Source organism: Lissotriton vulgaris, chromosome 5, assembly GCF_964263255.1.
Source record: "Lissotriton vulgaris chromosome 5, aLisVul1.2, whole genome shotgun sequence".
In the NCBI taxonomy this organism is placed as follows: domain Eukaryota; kingdom Metazoa; phylum Chordata; class Amphibia; order Caudata; family Salamandridae; genus Lissotriton; species Lissotriton vulgaris.
In genome coordinates this window covers 1,676,519-1,698,222 of record NC_141693.1, presented here as the reverse complement: position 1 = coordinate 1,698,222, position 21,704 = coordinate 1,676,519, and the positions used below count along the sequence as shown (strand labels likewise).

Here is a 21,704-nt window from a genome sequence, read left to right as displayed (position 1 = left end):
CGAAACTTGGCAAAATTGTAGGGACTGTTAGCCCGATGTGCCTTTGCTAGGTCTCAATATATGTGCTCCAGTGGATTTTGAGTAATTTAGGTTCAAAAAAAGATATATATCTGGGCGGAGCCTAACCACACATCTGATCTGATTGGCTGTCAGCACTTCATCCAAGAAGAGTTGGCAGCCATCTTGGGACCAATATACATGATAGCACCTCATTAAAAAGCATTGTAGTTAATAGAGGGTTTTAGGACTTTAGTTACATTATAAATCATTTGTTGATGGTACCATACTCGTTTTAGGAATTGTGGTGGGTTCTAAGGTGATTTTACCATGTGAAAAAACCTTCTGCTGTGATATCATGAATATTGTTTGAAAGAAAACTAATATCTCATGATTTTCCCACAGTGGTTTGGAAGGGGATCTATAAGCTAAACTGAAAGCATATTTTCTGTAAATTCACATTATCTTTCTCAGTCATGTGAAAATGAAGTCTGACATTCTCAGTAAAACATGTACATCCAACAAGGACAGAGACTGTCAGTTGATTCCTTTGTGTTCTACTGCAGCCTCCTAGAGTGTTCTAAAGAACAACTAGAGCGCTAACAGTCCTACTTATTACAAAGGTATGGCACACCTGAAGCCATCTTGATTGGACTAAAGTGGTAACTCTTAAAACATTTAATTTAAAAAGAAACAACATGAGGGGGTATATTTTGCCATAGAAAGTATGATTAGTGCTGCAGAATGAAAAATTAGGGCACATTTTGAGTGACTTCTCAAATCCTTTTCTATTTCATTAAAACATTCTGACATGCAGTCTCCCAAAATGGCCACCAGAGACAAAAGAGCCCAAATGTAGCCCAAATATCACCCAGATGTAGCCCAAGTATAGCCCAATGACAGAATGTCCCAGAGTGTTCTAAAGAACAACTAGAGCGCTAACAGTCCTACTTATTACAAAGGTATGGCACACCTGAAGCCATCTTGATTGGAATAAAGTGGTAACTCTTAAAACATTTAATTTAAAAAGAAACAACATGAGGGGGTATATTTTGCCATAGAAAGTATGATTAGTGGTGCAGAATGAAAAATTAGGGCACATTTTGAGTGACTTCTCAAATCCTTTTCTATTTCATTAAAACATTCTGACATGCAGTCTCCCAAAATGGCCACCAGAGACAAAAGAGCCCAAATGTAGCCCAAATATCACCCAGATGTAGCCCAAGTATAGCCCAATGACAGAATGTCCCAGAGTGTTCTAAAGAACAACTAGAGCGCTAACAGTCCTACTTATTACAAAGGTATGGCACACCTGAAGCCATCTTGATTGGAATAAAGTGGTAACTCTTAAAACATTTAATTTAAAAAGGAACAAAATGAGGGGGTATATTTTGCCATATGAATTATGATTAGTGCTGCAGAAAGAAAAATTAGGGCACATTTTGAGTGACTTTTCAAATCCTCTTCTATTTCATTAAAAAATTCTGACATGCAGTCTCCCAAAATGGCCACCAGAGACAAAAGAGCCCAAATGTAGCCCAAATATCACCCAGATGTAGCCCAAGTATAGCCCAATGACAGAATGTCCCAGAGTGTTCTAAAGGACAACTAGAGCGCTAACAGTCCTACTTATTACAAAGGTATGGCACACCTGAAGCCATCTTGATTGGAATAAAGTGGTAACTCTTAAAACATTTAATTTAAAAAGGAACAAAATGAGGGGGTATATTTTGCCATATGAATTATGATTAGTGCTGCAGAAAGAAAAATTAGGGCACATTTTCAGTGACTTCTCAAACCCTCTTCGATTTCATTAAAAAATTCTGACATACAGTCTCCCAAGATGGCCACCAGAGACAAAAGAGCCTAAATGTAGCCCAAATATCACCCAGATGTACCCCAAGTATAGCTCAATGACAGAATGTCCCAGAGTGTTCTAAAGAACAACTAGAGCGCTAACAGTCTTACTTATGACAGATGTATGGCACACCAGATGCCATCTTGATTGGAATGAAGTGGTAAGTCTGAAAACACTCAATTTAAAAAGGAACAACATGAGGGGGTTAATTTTGCCATAGAAAGTATGATTAGTGCTTCAGAAAGAAAAATTAGGGATCATTTTGAGTGACTTCTCAAATCCTCTTCTATTTCATTAAAAAAATTCTGACATGCAGACTGAAACATGCACTTTGAATACCAGCAGCAGACGTCCCTGTTGAGCAGTAGCTTCACTACAGTGATCTAATGTGCAACTAGAGTGCTAACATTCAGAATTTATGGCAAATGTGTGACACATCTGAATGCCTTCTTGATGGAACCAAAGTAAACAAGCATTGAAAATGCAATAGATCTCGCCCTCGTTTAAGTTAAAGCCATTCTGTTTGTAATGAGGTGGCTTTTTAGCTTTGCTTTTATTAGTGTTTTTTCAACTTTCATGTAAATAACATGCATCTGTATGCATATAAGTATATGTATGCATGCATTTATGTTTGTATTTATATAGATATACAGATGATATATGTTTATATATGTATGTATATATATATATATTCACTGAAAAAACCATAGGCTATAGACCATATATAGTTAGGAATTAGCATTTACAAAACCTTGAAAATTCACTGAAAAAACCATAGGTTATAGACCATATATAGTTAGGAATTAGCATTTACAAAACCTTGAAAATTCACTGAAAAAACCATAGGTTATAGACCATATATAGTTAGGAATTCGCATTTACAAAACCTTATTTTACTCACACAAAACCATTGAAATTCCATATATAGTTAGTTGCACTAACTATATATCGCGCACCCGCAATCCACTGCTGATGATGTCACATATTACATCATTCATGACATGGTCAGTGACATCACTGATGACATCACTGATGACATCTCAAATGGCATCACTGATGACATCACTGATGACAACATCCAGTGACTGTATGTTTCTGTAAAGTTAAAAGATGTCTTACATATTGAAGAATGAGTGGATGTATAAGTGTCTGGATGAAGGATTTAGTAGGTGCATGACTGACTGTATGAGTGAGTGATTAAATGTGTCTCACTGAGTGCATGGGTTAGTGACTAAACTGTCTTAATTTGTGCATCATTATGTCTGTTGTTCTGTAAACTGTTGCATGTGTTGATAAGTAGCTATATGAGTAACTATATGGGTTATTGATTGGTTGCCCAAGTATTTGTATGGGAGACTGAGTGTGTGTGTGTGTGGCTGGGAGGTGTATGACTCTGTGCATAGATGTGTGAGCAGTTGATTCACTAGATGTATGGTTTCAAAAGTGCATGTGGAAACAGCTGTATGGGCGGTTGACTGTCTGCATGAGTGTATTGGTGAGTAAATGGATATCTCAGTGCTACATGTCAAAGTAAGTACATATGTAAAACACAGTACATGTGAGAGTTGACATATATAAATAACTGTGCATAAGAGCCAGTGAATGTGTGAGTGGCTGTATGGATCATTGTGAACTTGTATCAGGGATTGTATAAGAGAGTAAATATGTGTTAGTATATGTTTGAATAAGTAAAGTTTGTATAACTGTATAGTTGAGGAAATGGAGGTGTGATTGATTCTTTGCATGACTGACTAGGTGTGTGAGTAACTCCATGGATGAGTCACAGTCTGTGAGTGTCTGTTTACACTGATTGTATCTAAGGTTATATTAGAGTCTGAAGAGGTTCATCGTATTATCACATGAATGATATCATCAGTGATGTGATCAGTAATGTCAAATGAGATGTCATCAGTGATGTCATCAGTGATGTCATTTGAGATGTCATCAGTGATGTCTTCAGTGATGTCACTGACCATGTCATGAATGATGTAATATGTGACATCATCAGCAGTGGATTGCGGGTGCGCGATATATAGTTAGTGCAACTAACTATATATGGAATTTCAATGGTTTTGTGTGAGTAAAATAAGGTTTTGTAAATGCGAATTCCTAACTATATATGGTCTATAACCTATGGTTTTTTCAGTGAATATATATATATATTTATATTTATTTTTCCCCCCATTTTTTTTTAACAACGCTTTGAACTCTGCTTGGCTTTTGAACTCTGTTTTAGTCCTTTGGGCAGTCTCCTACCCCCTTCTGGTACTCTTGCTCCCTCAGGCTAACTCTCCTCTCCCTCATGTACTCTCCCTCAGCCTGTCTCACACCTCCGTCTGGTACTCTCACTCTATCAGACTGTCTCCCAACTCCTTCTTGTACTCTTTCTTCCTCCAGACTGTCTCACACCTCCCTGTGGTACTCTTCCTCCCTCAGGCTGTCTCCCAACTCCCTCTGGTACTGTCCCTCCCTCAGGTTATCTACCAACTCCCTCTGGTACTCTCCGGCCCTCAAGCTGTCTCCCATCTCCCTCTGGTATTGTCCCTCCCTCAGGTTGTCTCCCACCTCCCCCTGGTACTCGCCCTCCGTCAGGCTGTCTCCCACCTCCCCTCGTACTCCCTTCCTCCGGCTGTCTCCCACCTCCCCCTGAGGTTGTCTCCCGCCTCTTGTACTCTCCCTCCCTAAGGCTGTCTCTCCTTTCCCTCCGGCTGTCTCCCACCTCTCTCTGGTACTCTCCCTCCCTCTGACCGTCTCCCACCTCCCTCTGGCACTCTCCCTCCCTCAGCCTGACTCCCAATTCTCTCTGGTACTCTTCATCCCTCAGGTTGTCTCCCAATTCCCTCTGGTACTCTCCCTCCCTCAGGTTGTCTCCCACCTCCCTCTGCTACTCTCCCTCCCTCCGGTTGTCTCCCATTTCCCCCTGGTACTCGCTCAGGCTGTCTCCCACCTCCCTCTGGTACTCTCCCTCCCTCGGGCTGTCTCCCACCTCCCTCTGGCACTCTCCCTCCCTCAGGCTGTCTCCCAATTCCCTCTGGTACTCTTCATCCCCCAGGTTGTCTCCCACCTCCCCCTGGTACTCTCTCAGGCTGTCTCCCACCTCCCTCTGGTGCTCTCCCTCCCTCAGGGTGTCTCCCACCTCCCTCTGGCACTCTCCCTCCCTCAGGCTGTCTCCGAATTCCCTCTGGTACTCTTCATCCCTCAGGTTGTCTCCCAATTCCCTCTGTTACTCTCCCTCCCTCAGGCTGTCTCCACCTCCCTATGGTACTCTTCATCCCTCAGGTTGTCTCCCAATACCCTCTGGTACCCTCCCTCCCTCAGGCTGCCTCACACATACCTATGGTACTCTCCCTCCCTCAGCTTGTCTCCCATCTCCCTCTGGTACTCTGCTCCCCCCTGTGCTGGCTCCCATCTCCCGCTGGTACTCCTGCTCCATCTGGTTGTCTCCCATCTACTTCTGGGACTCTCCCTCTCTTTGGCTGTCTCCCACACCCCACTGGTAATCTCCCTACCGCAGCCTGTCTCCCATCTCCCTCTGGTACTCTCCTGCCCATCTCCCACTGGTACTCTCGCTCCCTTGGGCTGACTCCCACCTCTCTCTGTTACTCTGCCCCCCCCCCCGGCTGTCTCACATCTCCCTCAGGTACTCTGCCTCCCATCTCCCCCAGGTACTCTTGCTCCCTTGGGCTATCACCCACCTCCCTCTGGTACTCTTGCTGCCACAGGCTGTCTCCCATCTCCCGTGTGTACTTCCTCCCTCAGGTTGTCTCCCACCTCCCTCTGGTACTCTCCTTCCCTCAGGCTGTCTCCCACCTCCCTCTGGTACTCGCTCTCCCTCTGGCGGTCTCTCACCTTCCTCTGGCACTCTCCCTCCCTCAGGCTGTCTCCCAATTCCCTCTGGTACTCTTCATCCCTCTGGTTGTCTCCCAATTCCCTCTGGTAGTCTCCCTCCCTCAGGCTGTCTCACACATCCATCTGGTACTCTCCCTCCCTCAGCTTATCTCCTATCTCCCTCTGGTACTCTGCTCCCCCCTGGGCTGGCTCCCATCTCCCTCTGGTACTCCTGCTCCCTTTGGCTGTCTCCCATCTACTTCTGGGACTCTCCCTCTCTTTGGCTGTCTCCCAGCTCCCTCCGGTACTCTTGCTCCCTCAGGCTGTCTTCCATCTCCCTTGTGTACTTCCTCCCTCAGGTTGTCTCCCAGCTCCCTCTGGTACTCTCCCTCCCTCTGGCTGTCTCCCACCTCCCTCTGGTTCTCTCCCTCCCTCTAGCGGTCTCCCACCCCCCTCTGGTACTCTTCCTGCCTCAGATTGACTCCCACCTCTCTCTGGTATTCTTCCTCCCTTAGGCTCTCCCCCACCTACCTCTGGTACTGTCACTCCCTCAGGTTGTCTCCCACCTCCCCCTGGTACTCGCCCTCTGTCAGGCTGTCTCCCATCTCACCCTGAGGTTGTCTCCCACCTCTTGTACTCTCCCTCCCTAAGGCTGTCTCTCCTCTCCCTCCGGCTGTCTCCCACCTTCCTCTGGTCCTCTCCCTCCCTCTGACGGTCTCCCACCTCCCTCTGGCACTCTCCCTCCCTCAGGCTGTCTCCCAATTCCCTCTGGTACTCTCCCTCCGTCAGGCTGCCTCCACCTCCCTCTGGTACTCTCCCTCCCTCAGGTTGTCTACCACCTCCCCCTGGTACTCCCTCAGGTGATCTCCCACCTCCCTCTGGCACTCTCCCTCCCTCAGGCTGTCTCCCACCCCCCTCTGGTACTCTCCCGCCCTCTGGTGGTCTCCCACCTCCCTCTGGCACTCTCCCTCCCTCAGGTTGTCTCCCACCTCCCTCTGGTACTCTCCCTCCCTCAGGCTGTCTCCCTCCTCCCTCTGGTACTCTCCCTCCCTCAGGCTGCCTCTCATCTCCCTCAGGTTACCTCCCCCTCCCTCTGGTACTCTCCCTCCCTCAGGCTGTCTCCCACCTCCCTCTGGCACTCTCCCTCCCTCAGGCTGTCTCCCAATTCCCTCTGGTACTCTCCCTCCCTCAGGCTGTCTCCCAATTCCCTCTGGTACTCTTCATCCCTCTGGTTGTCTCCCAATTCCCTCTGGTACTCTCCCTCCGTCAGGCTGCCTCCACCTCCCTCTGGTACTCTCCCTCTGGTACTCTCCCTCCCTCAGGTTGTCTACCACCTCCCCCTGGTACTCCCTCAGGTGATCTCCCACCTCCCTCTGGCACTCTCCCGCCCTCTGGCGGTCTCCCACCTCCCTCTGGCACTCTCCATCCCTCAGGTTGTCTCCCACCTCCCTCTGGTACTCTCCCTCCCTCAGGCTGTCTCCCACCTCCCTCTGGTACTCTCCCTCCCTCAGGCTGTCTCCCTCCTCCCTCTGGTACTCTCCCTCCCTCAGGCTGCCTCTCATCTCCCTCAGGTTACCTCCCCCTCCCTCTGGTACTCTCCCTCCCTCAGGCTGTCTCCCACCTCCCTCTGGTACTCTCCCTCCCGCAGGCTGTCTCCCTCCTCCCTCTGGTACTCTCCCTCCCTCAGGCTGCCTCTCATCTCCCTCAGGTTACCTCCCCCTCCCTCTGGTTCTCTCCCTCCCTCAGGCTGTCCCCCACCTCCCTCTGGTACTCTCCCTCCCTCAGGCTGTCTCCCACCTCCCTCTGGTACGCTCCCTCCCTCAGGCTGTCTCCCTCCTCCCTCTGGTACTCTCCCTCCCTCAGGCTGCCTCTCATCTCCCTCAGGTTACCTCTCCCTCCCTCTGGTACTCTCCCTCCCTCAGTCTGTCTCCCACCTCCCTCTGGTACTCTGCTCCCTCCCTCAGGCTGTCTCCCTCCTCCCTCTGGTACTCTCCCTCCCTCAGGCTGCCTCTTATCTCCCTCAGGTTACCTCTCCCTCCCTCTGGTACTCTCCCTCCCTCAGTCTGTCTCCCTCCTCCCTCTGGTACTCTCCCTCCCTCAGGCTGCCTCTCATCTCCCTCAGGTTACCTCCCCCTCCCTCTGGTACTCTCCCTCCCTCAGGCTGTCTCCCACCTCCCTCTGGTACTCTGCTCCCTCCCTCAGGCTGTCTCCCTCCTCCCTCTGGTACTCTCCCTCCCTCAGGCTGCCTCTTATCTCCCTCAGGTTACCTCTCCCTCCCTCTGGTACTCTCCCTCCCTCAGGCTGTCTCCCTCCTCCCTCTGGTACTCTCCCTCCCTCAGGCTGCCTCTCATCTCCCTCAGGTTACCTCTCCCTCCCTCTGGTACTCTCCCTCCCTCAGGCTGTCCCCCACCTCCCTCTGGTACTCTCCCACCCTCAGGCTGTCTCCCACCTCCCTCTGGTACTCTCCCTCCCTCAGGCTGTCTCCCACCTCCCTCTGGTACTCTCCCTCCCTCAGGCTGTCTCCCACCTCTCTCTGGTACTCTCCCTCCCTCGGGCTGCCTCTCATCTCCCTCAGGTTACCTCTCCCTCCCTCTGGTACTCTCCCTCCCTCAGGTTACCTCCCCCTCCCTCTGGTACTCTCCCTCCCTCAGTCTGTCTCCCACCTCCCCCTGGTGCTCTCCCCCATGAACCCTCGTCACGCCCCCCTGTGCTCTCTCCCACGTCGCCCCCTCCAGGTTGTCTCTGATCCTGTGGTGTACTCTCCCTCAGGTACCCTCACACCCACCTCCCCTCAGGGCCCTCTCTGCTCGACCTCTTCCTCAGGTAGTCTCACACACACCTCCCCTCAGGGCACTCTCTCTCTTCTGACCCTCCCCCTCTCCTTCAGTCTGTTTCTCACTCTTCCCGGGCAGGCCCTCCCCCTCCGGCGGTGTGCAGCCCCTGGCCGTCTCCTCAGGCTCCGGCTGTCTCCCGTTCAGTGCCCCCGGCTGTCTCCCGGCCAGTCCCCGGCCGTCTTTCCCGTGCCCCCGGCCGTCTCTCGCCTCTCTCCCCGGTGACGGTTGCTGCGCCACAGCCGCTCTCGGGCCGCCTCTGCCCCCGGTCGCGGTGCTGCGTCACACGGCCCCCGCCGGCCGCGCTCTGTCAGCGCTCTCCGGGGGGGGGTCTGGCACCGGTGCCCCTCCTCGGCCCCCCTCCGGCGGGGCTCCGGCCTGCGTCACTCGGGGGCTGCCTCCGGAGCGCGGCCGTGTCAGTCACCGGAGCCCCCACACCTCGAGCGGGGGACCCCCCCCCCCCTCCTCCTCTACTGCGTCACACGCCCGGGCCGCGGAGAGCGCTGACCCCCCTGGCCCCAGAGAGAGGGAGAGCCGAGCCCGGGCCCGAGAGATAGGTGGGGCCGAGCCGGGGCTCCCTAGAGAGTGAGAGCCGAGGGCCCCTGAGGGAGGGAGAGCCGAGCCCGGGGCCCCAGAGGGAGGGTGATAGGCGACTCCCAGGGCCCCAGACAGAGAGTGAGAGCCCATTAGGTAGAGACCCCCGGAGACTGGTGGAGACGCCGGCCTGTCAGTGAGATTCCCTGGAGCGCAGAGACCCCCAGGGAGAGGGTGCGCGGAGCCCCGGTAGGCCTGTCGGAGACCCTTGGAGGGTAACACCCCCACCCATTGACCCGAGAGACAGGCGGGTGACCCCCGAGACCTCAGGGAGAGACCAGTGACCGCGAAGACCCGGCGGGTACAGAGACCGACCCTCGAGCCTCCAGGACCCAAAGGAGGCCGGCCTAGACCCCAACAGCCCGAGAGAGTCAGGACCGGAGACCGGCCCCGAGCCCTGGAGACCGAGCCCTGGAGACCGAGCCCTGGAGACCGCCCCGGAGACCACCAGCCCCGGACCCCTGCAGGTAAGAGGGCCGGGGTGAGGAGTGCGGCCGGTGCCCTGGGTCTCCTGACTGGGTCTGTATTTTGTTGCATTTATAGTCACAAGTCTCAGCAATGAAAGGCGCATCAAACCATCGCCTGGGCGAGCTACTCGTGCATGGACCGGGACCCCTGAGAGCTCTGCATGGCATGGACACGGAGAGTACGGGAGGCAGGCACCAGAGAGGGCCAGAGAGGGGCTGGAGTGGGGTTAGCGGTACACGTGACTGTGATAGCAAAACTGAGGCACCACAAGGGTAGGGAGACAGCCCCAAGTCCTGAGAGAAACACTGGGTGAGACCGCTCCAAGAGAGCAGGCAGACCGAGAGAAACACTGGATAGAGAGATGGAGGAGACTGCTCCAAGAGAGCAGGCAGACCGAGAGAAACACTGGATAGAGAGATGGAGGAGACAGCTCCAAGAGAGCAGGCAGACCGAGAGAAACACTGGATAGAGAGATGGAGGAGACTGCTCCAAGAGAGCAGGCAGACCGAGAGAAACACTGGATAGAGAGATGGAGGAGACAGCTCCAAGAGAGCAGGCAGACCGAGAGAAACACTGGATAGAGAGATGGAGGAGACTGCTCCAAGAGAGCAGGCAGACCGAGATAAACACTGGATAGAGAGATGGAGGAGACAGCTCCAGAGAGCAGGCAGACCGAGAGAAACACTGGATAGAGAGATGGAGGAGACTGCTCCAAGAGAGCAGGCAGACCGAGAGAAACACTGGATAGAGAGATGGAGGAGACAGCTCCAAGAGAGCAGGCAGACCGAGAGAAACACTGGATAGAGAGATGGAGGAGACTGCTCCAAGAGAGCAGGCAGACCGAGAGAAACACTGGATAGAGAGATGGGGCAGACAGCTCCAGAGAGCAGGCAGACCGAGAGAAACACTGGATAGAGAGATGGAGGAGACTGCTCCAAGAGAGCAGGCAGACCGAGAGAAACACTGGATAGAGAGATGGAGGAGACAGCTCCAAGAGAGCAGGCACACCGAGAGAAACACTGGATAGAGAGATGGAGGAGACTGCTCCAAGAGAGCAGGCAGACCGAGAGAAACACTGGATAGAGAGATGGGGCAGACAGCTCCAGAGAGCAGGCAGACCGAGAGAAACACTGTATAGGGTGATGGGGGAGACTGCTTCAAGAGAGCAGGCAGAAACACTGGATAGGGAGATGGGGTAGGCAGCTCCAGAGAGAGAGCAGCCATACTGAAAGAAACACCAGGAAAAGGTGACCGAGTAAGGGAGAGGGAAGGAAGGGGGCCGGCCCGAGGGGGCAGATAGATACATTGAGAGAAACGCAAGGGTATGGCAACAAACAGAAAGTTAGAGGAAGACAATCCCCAGGAAGATGATGCAGGGATACTGAGAGAGACAGTAGGGTAAGAAAACAGCGACACAGAGATGAGAGAGACAGTCCAGTCCATTGGAAGACAACAGAGGGACTAAAAGAAACAGCAGGGTAAGTAAACAGCCAGGCAGAGATGGGAGAGACTTTCTATTGGTAGAGACAGAAGGACTACAAGAAACAGCAGGGTAAGAAAACAGCCAGACAGAGATGGGAGAGACTTTCTATTGGTAGAGACAGAAGGACTAAAAGAAACAGCGGGGGAAGTAAACAGCCAGGCAGAGATGGGAGAGACTTTCTATTGGTAGAGACAGAAGGACTACAAGAAACAACAGGGTGAGAGAACAGCCTGGTAGAGATGGGAGATACTTTCTACTGGTAGAGACGGAGGTACTACAAGAAACAGCGGGGTAAGAAAACATACTGGTAGAGATGGGAGAGACTGCCCACTGGAAGACAACAGAAGGACTAAAAGAAACAGCAGGGTAAGTAAACAGCCAGGCAGAGATGGGAGAGACTTTCTATTGGTAGAGACAGAAGGACTACAAGAAACAGCAGGGTAAGAAAACAGCCAGACAGAGATGGGAGAGACTTTCTATTGGTAGAGACAGAAGGACTAAAAGAAACAGCGGGGGAAGTAAACAGCCAGGCAGAGATGGGAGAGACTTTCTATTGGTAGAGACAGAAGGACTACAAGAAACAACAGGGTGAGAGAACAGCCTGGTAGAGATGGGAGATACTTTCTACTGGTAGAGACGGAGGTACTACAAGAAACAGCGGGGTAAGAAAACATACTGGTAGAGATGGGAGAGATTGCCCACTGGAAGACAACAGAAGGACTAAAAGAAACAGCGGGGGAAGAAAACACACAATAGGCAGTCAGAGAGACTGAAAGAAATAGTAGGGTAAGAAGCTAACCGTCTAGGGGAAGCGGCACAACTCGCGTGATTTGGAAGATATAGTGATAGAAACAACAAGGCGATAAAGAAAAAAACACAGCATTTAAGAGAGCGAGAGAGGTGTGAGACTGGGAAGAACAAATAGATAGCCAAGCAGAGAGGGGGAAGTCCTGGAGAGGGAGTGAGAGAAACGGAGAGGACAGCAGAGTAAGAAATAGACATGCAGGAAACAGGTTTGCAAGGCAGCACGCCAAGAAAGCAGAGAGAATCAGCACAGCCAGGGTGATGGTGCAGATAGGCCAAGAATCATGAGGGTAAGGAAACGAGACCTAGGGAGAGAGCAAAGGTAGCCTCAAAGAGAGGGCAGATGGAGAATCGGCGGAGAGGGGGAGACTTCCCCTGAGAGATGGTAGCCATCAGGAGAAGGTAGGTGGCTGGGAATAAGAGCGAGAGGTGCAGGCAGTCAAGTGTCAGGATGGGACCGTGGTGAGAAGGGGAAGCAGAGGGTAAAATAATGTGGCTGTGCGTGTTTGAAAGCCTTGTGGATAGGTAGCGATAGAGTGGTAGGGGCACAGCTACACAAAGCAGTAGAATGGCAAGACAGGCACTGCTGTCAGATGTATTTTGTATGTTTTAGGTCTGCGCGCGGTGATAGTGGTCTCTGTCAGACTCCCTTGGGGTTTGTGGTGTGTTTAATTGGCACTTATGTGGTTCTCTTTTTTTTTGTGATAGTTACCAGTCTTTCTTGCATGCTCACTTGATATTTTCTTGTTCCTCAGATTTCATAGTGTTTTTGGATAGTCAATCCTTCTTGGATGTTGTCAAGCTTTTGATTGATTTTGGTGCATTGTCCATGTTAATAATGCTATCAGGTTCCATTAGCAGCTGTTGCCTGTCTAATGGTTGTTATGAGACCTTATGTTTTAATTGTGGTAATGTGTTCCCTTTCCTGTTGCTGTTGGGTGTGTGTTAGACACACTTTACTGCTCATGACCTTTGGTATTCTCTTCTTTGGGCCCTCTTTGGTGTTATTTCTCTTTGCATGTTTAGGTATTATGTTTTTCAATCTTTTTGGTTTTCAGATCATTGCAGGCGAATCACATTAACCCTTACTAACTGCCAGCCCAACCCAACCCAACCCAAACAAGAAGTGCTAGCAATGGAGTACGGGAGCTAGTAGCAGTGAAGGTTCGGGGAATGAACTACACTGCACTCTGGCCCTGGCCCCACCAAGCTCAGTCTCAAACCTGTCAAAGTTAGAGTTTTGTATGGTGGATGGTACCTGCGAGTTTGGTTCGCCCTATGGCCTGTGCTGAGTCTCAATCCCACAGGATATTGGTACTGAGTAACTGTTATATAGGGTCTTCAGTACTGAGCTTGTAATAGGGAAACATAACTGCATCATCAGACCGTTTACCTGGACAGTGTAGCGTTCAGACAAGTCTCCAAGAAAACCACCAGCGTGGCCAAAGTGGTTATGATGGTTTCTGCACGTCTGTATCCTTGAGGTGCCTTATGCTTCAGAGTACATTATAAGCGTTGCTTCGGCTTTTAGTATACCCTTAGTTTCTTAAACTTTAGTTCGTGTTCTGACCGCCGAATGCACAAACTGTCTTCAAAGCCTTAGAGTGTGAAAGTGAATGCTCTGTCTTTCAGGACCACCACCCTGCAGCCATGACTAACCGTGACTACCCTTGTAAAGGAGCCATCATGCCATGGTTATGGTCTGGCTCGACAGTGCAACTGCCGCCACACAAGTATGTGAGCATCACTAGAAAGAGGCTTTGGCTCTGCCCTCATGTTGGGAGCCAATAGTACATGCTTTAATTGGGTAGCAGATGTGTGCTTCCGCATAACAAGTGCTTGACCTCCATCAGCTGTGATCATTTTGTTTATCCAGCTGCCTACTTGTAAAAAATTGGGTTTTTGATTGGGAGGGTTGGGCCAGGGGGTGAAAACCCTTATCAAGCAACAACCACAATCCATGTCAGGGTGAACTACAAAAGTCACTATATTAACCTATGCTTAACCCTCTGGTACCTTGGCACAAAAGACGTCGGGCTCAACTTGGAGTCACTGTCTAAAGTATTTATGCTACGCACAAACCGTAATAAATAAAAATCCCAATCAAATTTAGAAAAATAGTATACATATAAGACCAAAACTGCAAAAATCCAATCAGAAGAACTGGAGATAAGCTATTTAATTTAAAATAAAAACATTTTTATTTAGATAAAGTCACATACACAAAATGTTACAGAACGGAAAAAGTAGAGACATGACTATCAGCATAATGCTCTTGAAGGACTAAGGACCTTCCATATGGTAATGTTACATAGTTATCAAATAACAGCTGACATCAGTTAAAGGGTGGGTGTAAACAATACGGGGGGGGGGGGGAAGGTCCACCAATGCAGCCTGTATGTTCCAGCATATTGGTTACTTTGGAGATACGTTACACCGTCCCTATGACAGTTCCTGTAGTTATGCTCAATTTGTAAAGAGAAGCTACCCCATGCCTTGTCTGGAGCGGCAGGGAGTATGTTTATGTCTGGTGTTGTATTTCTGGTGATGGGAGTAATGAAGTCGCGGAGGGGGATTTTTCCGGCTCCGTCTGTAAAGTGAGGGAGGGGGGGTTGGTGTACTCCGATGGGTTGATTGTAAATAGCAAAGGTAGACATGCCATATGTCCTTGGGACGGGAGGTAGGGGGTTGGAGCGTAGCATATATTTGAGTGTGTATATTACAGTATGTCTTGCCCCGCAACCATGCCTCCCGCTTAGGGCGATGTTTGGCACCCCATGACAACACTATCTCTCTTTTCGTCAGCAACAGCACTATGGCGAGAAATCTGATTTAGAAGAGTTTCACTATGCTAACTATGCCCAGCAAGGCCAACTTTGGAGAGGGAAGGAGCTGTATGGAGAGTATTCCAGATAACGTTCGAAACTCATCTGCCTAATATACGACCACAGGGGGACATGTCCATGTCATATGCGTAAAGTCCGCTTGTACAGTCCGACATTTGATAGGGTCATATTTGGCCATCTGCCGTGGGGTAACATAAATTTGATGTATAAACTTAAAATGCAGTAGCTTATGGCGATAATTGGGGGATACCCTCTTTGTTTGTTCATAACAATAAGCCCCTTCCTTGTCAAGTTCAAGTTCATAAATTTGTATAGCGCACTACTCACCCAGAGGGGCTCAAGGCGCTTGAGGGAGGGTGGGTGCATTACTTATCGAATAGCCAGGTTTTCAGCTGCTTTCTGAAGGAGAGGTGGTTCTGTGTGAGGTGGAGGTGAGTGGGGAGAGAATTCCAGGTTTTGGCTGCTAAGTAGGAAAAAGATCTTCCTCCCATGGTGGATCTTTTGATGCGCGGAGTTACGGCGAGGGCTTGATTGGATGAGCGAAGTTGGCGGGTGGGTGTGTAGAAGGACAGTCGTTTGTTGAGGCATTCGGGTCCAAGGTCGTTGAGGGCCTTGTGTGCGTGGGTGAGGAGCCGGAACGTTATTCTCTTGTTGACGGGAAGCCAGTGGAGATCTTTCAGGTGACCGGAGATATGAGCTTGACGGGGTATGTCGAGTATGAGTCTGGCTGAGGCGTTTTGAATGCGTTGGAGTTTTTTATGTAGTTTGGCTGTGGTTCCGGCGTAGAGGGTGTTTCCATAATCTAGTCGGCTAGTGACTGGGTGACTGTCTTTCTTGTTTCGATGGGGATCCAGCGGAAGATTTTTTTGAGCATGCGGAAGATGTTGAAGCAAGATAAGACGGCGTTGACTTGTCTGGTCATCGAGAGGGAGGAGTCCAGGATGAAGCCCAGGTTACGTGCGTGGTCCGTAGGTGTGGGTGCTGTGCCCAGAGCTGGTGGCCACCATGAGTCGTCCCATGCAGAGGGGGATGATCCTAAGATGAGGACTTCCGTTTTGTCCGAGTTTAGTTTTAAGCGACTGTTCTTCATCCATTCGGCTACTTCTTTCATTCCTTCGTGTAGGTTGGTTTTGGCGGTGTTAGTGTCTTTGGTGAGGGAGAGGATTAGTTGGGTGTCGTCAGCATAGAAGATGATGTTGAGGTTGTGTTGGCGTGCGATGGATGCGAGGGGACTCATGTACACGTTGAAGAGGGTGGGACTGAGTGATGATCCTTGTGGTACGCCGCAGATGACTTCGGTGGCCTCTGATTTGAAGGGGCGTAGGCGGACTCTCTGGGTTCTTCCGGCGAGGAACGAGATGATCCAGTCCAATGCTTTTCCTTGTATTCCAATGTTGTTGAGGCGTTGTATGAGGGTCTTATGACAGACTGTGTCGAAGGCGGCGGAGAGGTCAAGTAGGATGAGGGCAACTGTTTCTCCGTTGTCCAGTAGCGTTCGGATGTCGTCTGTAGCAGCGATGAGGGCGGTTTCTGTGCTGTGTTTGGCTCGAAAACCGGACTGTGAGGGGTCAAGTGAATTGTTGGATTCAAGGAAGGAGGCGAGCTGACTATTGACGGCTTTTTCGATGACTTTGGCCGGGAAGGGGAGGAGCGAGATGGAGCGGTAGTTCTTAATTTCAGCGGGGTCTGCTGTGGGTTTCTTCACTCAGTGCGCTGAGTTCGGCATGTTTCCAGCTTTCTGGGAAGGTAGCGGAGTTGAAGGAGCAGTTGATGACATCGCAGAGATGGGGTGCGATGATGGAGTCTGTTTTGTTGAAGATGTGGTGGGGGCAGGGTTCGGTTGGTGAACCTGAGTGGATGGAGTTCATCAGACGGATGGTGTCTTCAGTCGTGATTGGGTTCCAGGCGCAAAGGTTGTGAGAGTGCTGTTTTGGTTCGGAGGTGGGTGGAGTGTGTTCTTCTTTGGACAGGTTCTCAAAGCTGTTATGAATGTCGGCGATTTTGTTGTGGAAGAAAGACGATAGTGAGTCGCAGAGGTCTTGGTAGGGAGTGATGCCGTTGGTGCCGGCGGTGGGGTTGGTGAATTCTTTGACGATGTTGAATAATTCCTTGCTGTTGTGGGTGTTGTTGTCGAGTCGATCCTTGAATGCTGATTTCTTGGTGGATCGGATCTGTTGGTGGTGTTTGCGGGTGGCGTCCTTGAAGGTGGTCAGGTAGTTAGTGGTTGGGTTTTTTCTCCAGGTTTTCTCGAGGGTGCGACATAACTTCTTGGATTTCTTAAGGTCATCGTTGAACCAGGGGGCCTTTTTGTTATCTTGTTTGATCTGGTGGTTTTTCAGGGGTGCTAATTTGTCAGCGCTGTGGGTGATCCATTGTGTGAGTTTGGTGGCAGCTTGGTTTGGGTCCGATGATGTGGCGGGGGGATTTTGATTAAGCGATGTGAAGAGTTGGTCGGTGGTGATTTTGTTCCAGTTTCTTCGGGGAATAGGTTGTGGTGGGATGTGGGTCGTGGTCTTTTTGTAGTTGAAGTGAACGCAGCTGTGGTCCGTCCAATGGAGAGCTGTGGTGTGATCGAAGGAGATGTGTTTGCTGGAGGTGAAGATAGGGTCGAGCGTGTGTCCGGCCGAGTGGGTGGGGGTGTCAACAAGTTGTTTGAGTCCGAGATTGGCCAGGTTGTCCAGAAGGGTGGTGGTGTTGCTGTCGTTATTCTTTTCCAGGTGGAAGTTGAGGTCTCCCAGTAGGATGTAGTTCTTGGAGGTGAGGGCGTGTGGGCTGATGAAGTCAGTGATGTCTTCGCTGAATTGTGTGCGGGTTCCTGGTGGTCTGTAGATGAGGGTGCCTCTAAGTGTGGTCCTGGGGTCGGTGTGGATCTGGAAGTGAAGGTTTTCGGCGGTCGTGAGGTTATTGTCTGAGCTGGTCGTGACTCGGATGGAGTTCTTATGGGCGATGCCCCCTCCTGTTTGGTTGGAGCGGTCTTTTCGGATGATCTTGTAAGCGTCTGGGATGTCTATGGCGATGTCGGGTGCAGATGATGCATTCATCCAGGTTTCTGTAAGGAAGGCGACGTCCGGCGATGTAGTGTCGAGTAGGTCCCAGAGTTCAGTGGCGTGTTTGTGGACCGAGCGGGTGTTCAGCAGGATGCACTTCAGGTGGTTAGAGTCGGAGCTGTGTATGGAGTTAGTGGATTTGGTGTGGGTCTTGATGCAGGCGAACCTGCAGGAGTTGCAGGCGGATGGTCCGTGGGTGTGTCCTGGGGTAGCTACGCAGCATTGTGGGGAGCGTCTGGGGTTAAGGGCAAGGAGGGTATCGGCGTCATACGTTATGCGGGCGGGGTGGCTAATGCGGGGACCACGGGGTCTGGCGCTGGGCGCGGTCCAGGCGCGGACGGGCGTAGACGGGCTTACCCAGCACCAGTAAGCGCTACAATATGAAAAGACAATAGCGTAAATGAAGCGCTACGATACCAGCACCAGTAAGCGCTACAATATGAAAAGACAATAACGTAAATGAAGCGCTACGATACCAGCACCAATCAGTGTAACAGATGAAGCGCTACGATCTCAGGAGGAGCCAGAGAGCGAGGGGAGCAACCGCTACTGACGGAGTCAGGACGGTCACAGCGCTGTGGTCAACGAGATCGACCTAACCTTTCCTGTGGGAGGGAGGGTCAGCTGGGAGGCGGGAGCGGGGTGGAGGGGCGGGCTGGAAGGCACAACAACAACAAGATGGCAGCAATAATGAAAGGAGACCGGACGAGGTTGTGGTGGGCAGGGGCGCAGGCACAATCGGGCACAGTTACAACAAAGAAACACAATGCGACCTGTAAAAGCGCTACCCTGGCACACAAGCGCTACAATATACAAAGACAATAGCGTCAATGAAGCGCTACGATACCAGCACCAGTAAGCGCTACAATATGTAAAGACAATAGCGTAAATGAAGCGCTACAATACCAGCACCAATCAGTGTAACGGATGAAGCGCTACGATCTCAGCAGGAGCCAGGGAGAGAGGAGAGCGAGGGGAGCGACCCAGGTCTTCCTCCCATTAATGCTGCACCCTTGATCCCATACCTGCTTGAGCGCTATACACGCCCGGTATAACTTGGTGACCAACTGTGTCCCTTCTTTATCAGCTATAAGCAGCGTGAGCGGCGTAGACTCCTGGGGGGAATTAGGGGGTGGCTGATCGGAGCGCTCCAATCAATTTGGTCGCAATACATTTGTCCATATATAAAATTTCGGCTTGTGCGAGAAAGTTCAACATGGTTATTGCCTGCCCATCTGGAAAGAGTGAGGCGATAGTGCATAGCTTTAGCTTATTAAGGGTACGCTGTACAATCGTCTCCTAGGTAAGTGGCAAGAATGGGTTTTGTTGCAGTAGGATGTTAGGTGAGTATAAGGAGCCTGTACCCAATAGCCGAATCAGTTTGCGCCACACCCAACAAGTGGTGGCTAGGGGTTGTATGTTGTTTGGGTCGTTGGTATGCCCTAGGGGAATAGCGCACCTAATGGGATGGGGGCAACCAAATCTCGCCCGGGCTTGGTATATGGGATGCTGACGTCTGGGTAAAACCAATGCTAGGCATGCTGGGCCTGCGGAACAAAGTAATAAAGATGTAAATCCGGAACTGCAAACCCCCGTTGTTCATAAGGGAGTGTTAAGGTGTCCCTTGCTACCCGCGGTCTACGTCCCGCCCAGACCAAACGTGAAAGTAGGCCCGGTAGTTATGTGAAGAATACCTTTGTGAGTGGAATTGGTATATTAACAAATAAATATAAGAAAAAAAGGAAGACATTCATTTTAATGCGAGGAATACAGCCAGCCATAGAAATTGGTAACTGGATCCATCTCTCAATCTGTGGAACCACAGCCAAACTCCTGAAAAGACTCCAGCGCATTCAGAACGCCTCAGCACGACTCATCCTGAACATCCCCCGCCGCAACCACATCACTGCCCACCTGAAAGACCTGCACTGGCTCCCCGTCAACAAGAGGATCACGTTTAGACTCCTCACCCATGCACACAAGGCTCTCCACGACATGGGCCCGAAGTACCTCAACAGCCGCCTCTCTTTCTACACACCCACCCGCCAGCTCCGATCCGCCAACCTCGCCCTCGCCTCCGTCCCACGAATTTGGAAGTCCACCGTCGGAGGAAGATTCTTCTCCTACCTGGCAGCCAAGAGATGGAACTCCCTCCTGGCTCACCTACGGCTGACCCTGGATCAACTCTCCTTAAGGAAACAACTCAAGACCTGGCTATTCGAGCAATAGCGTCCCCCCCCCCCCCCCCTCAGCGCCTTGAGACCCTCTCGGGTGAGTAGCGCGCTATACAAATTTTTGTGATTGATTGATTGATTGTGTGGTGAGTTGCTCTATGGCTGGTCCGTAATTTAAACGTATCGCTTGTTCCTTATTCCTCTGTAGAATAATACCTAGATATTTGGTGGTTTCTGCCGCCCATCTAAGGGGTAGTTGGGTTCCCCTGGGTCAGCCGGGTTCATGATCAGGAACATTTTCGACTTGTCCGAGTTGATACGCAGCCTGGACATGTCGCTAAAGTAACCTATATCATCCATCAGAGGCTGCAGATTGGTGTTGGATGCTGGATCAAAAGCAGGATGTTTTCTGCGTACATAGACATCAGTAGGTGCCCGACTAGAATTGCAAACCACGACACATGTGCTCTTCCTGCAGATGTCTTTCCAAGTGATCCATGGCTATAATGAAAAGTAATTGAGAAAGGGGGCATTCCTGCCGAGTGCCCCGGGAGATTGAGATTGGTGAAGACAGGGATCCGTTCACTTTGAGCCGGGCAGTAGGAGACGAGTATGGCAGCGCTATTAGAGAAATAAAACTTGCCGGCATGCCAAGTTTGCGAAGAGTGATTAGGAGGAATAGCCATTCCAAGGAATCAAAGGATTTTTCTGCATCGACTAGGGCCACCGCTGCTGGAACCATCGGTTCTATTCTATTAATCACTGAAAAAACTGTCATGAGGTTTAGGGCGGTTGATCAATGTAGGATGAAGCCGGATTGTAATGGTGAGAGTATTTGGTCCAGTAATAGTGATAATTTAGTAGAGAGTAGTTTGGCTAGGATTTTGTCATCAAAATTGATTAGGAAGATGGGGCGATAGGAGGCATATTCTGTGGGTTCCTTTCCTGGCTTCAACAGGAGTATTATGGCTGCTTCCCTCATAGAGGGGGGGGGAAGTACACTCTCCTCGAGTGCTTCTGCGTACACTTCCAGTAGTTGCGGTGCTAGCGCTTGCTTCTATGTCTTATAGAATGGCCCACACAGCCCGTCCAGGCCCGGGGTCTTTGAACCATCAAGGGCGTCTATCGCCTGCACAGTCTCCTCAACAGAGAAGGACTCAGCAAGAAACTGCGCCTGGCCAGTTGTGTGCCATACCATTGCAACCACCTCTAGGTATGCTAATTGCAGCATAAAGTTTTTGGGAAGTTTGGATGCATATACATTACGGTAATAATCGAGCATCTCTGCTATTATACCAGCATTGTCAGTGGTTACCGTGTTATCCGAACGTCTCACCGCTGCTATATACCCTGATCCTCGGTGGGGCAGCTCTGGCCTAGCCAGTGTCCTACCAGGATGCTCTCCCTCCCCATATCGACGTGCTGTGATCGGCTTGCCCAATAGTGTAGCCTCTCTATTAGCATAGTAGTTGACTTCTAGTACTAGGCTGTTGCGTTGGTTGGATGTATGGGGTGTGATCGACGGCTTCCAGTCTCGCCAACTCCGCCTCCACCCTGGCAAGGCTGCCACGGATAGAACATAACACCCCGCTTGTTTTGATATGCATATTTACAACAAGGGGTGGTGAGGGACAGAGTCTCTGAATTAAGCAGAAAGCTCTCACCCAGTCAAGAGATCAGGGCTAGATCCAACACCGTTTTTTAGCTCACTGCACCATCCCAGTTTCAGAACCTGGCTGTATGCAAATTAGTCTGTTCCTGTCCCAGTGCATGA

At 50.7% G+C, this 21,704-nt stretch overlaps 1 protein-coding gene across 1 annotated transcript in view; it reads left to right on the top strand.

The window, feature by feature from the left end:
* Nucleotides 1-8,568: 8,568 nt before the first annotated feature.
* Nucleotides 8,569-21,704, top strand: part of PHF1 (PHD finger protein 1) — a 1,060,025-nt gene continuing 1,046,889 nt past the window's right edge. The window contains exon 1 of the mRNA XM_086920608.1: nt 8,569-9,575. The gene's annotated coding sequence lies outside the window, so the exon portion shown is untranslated. The remainder of the gene's footprint in view (nt 9,576-21,704) is intronic.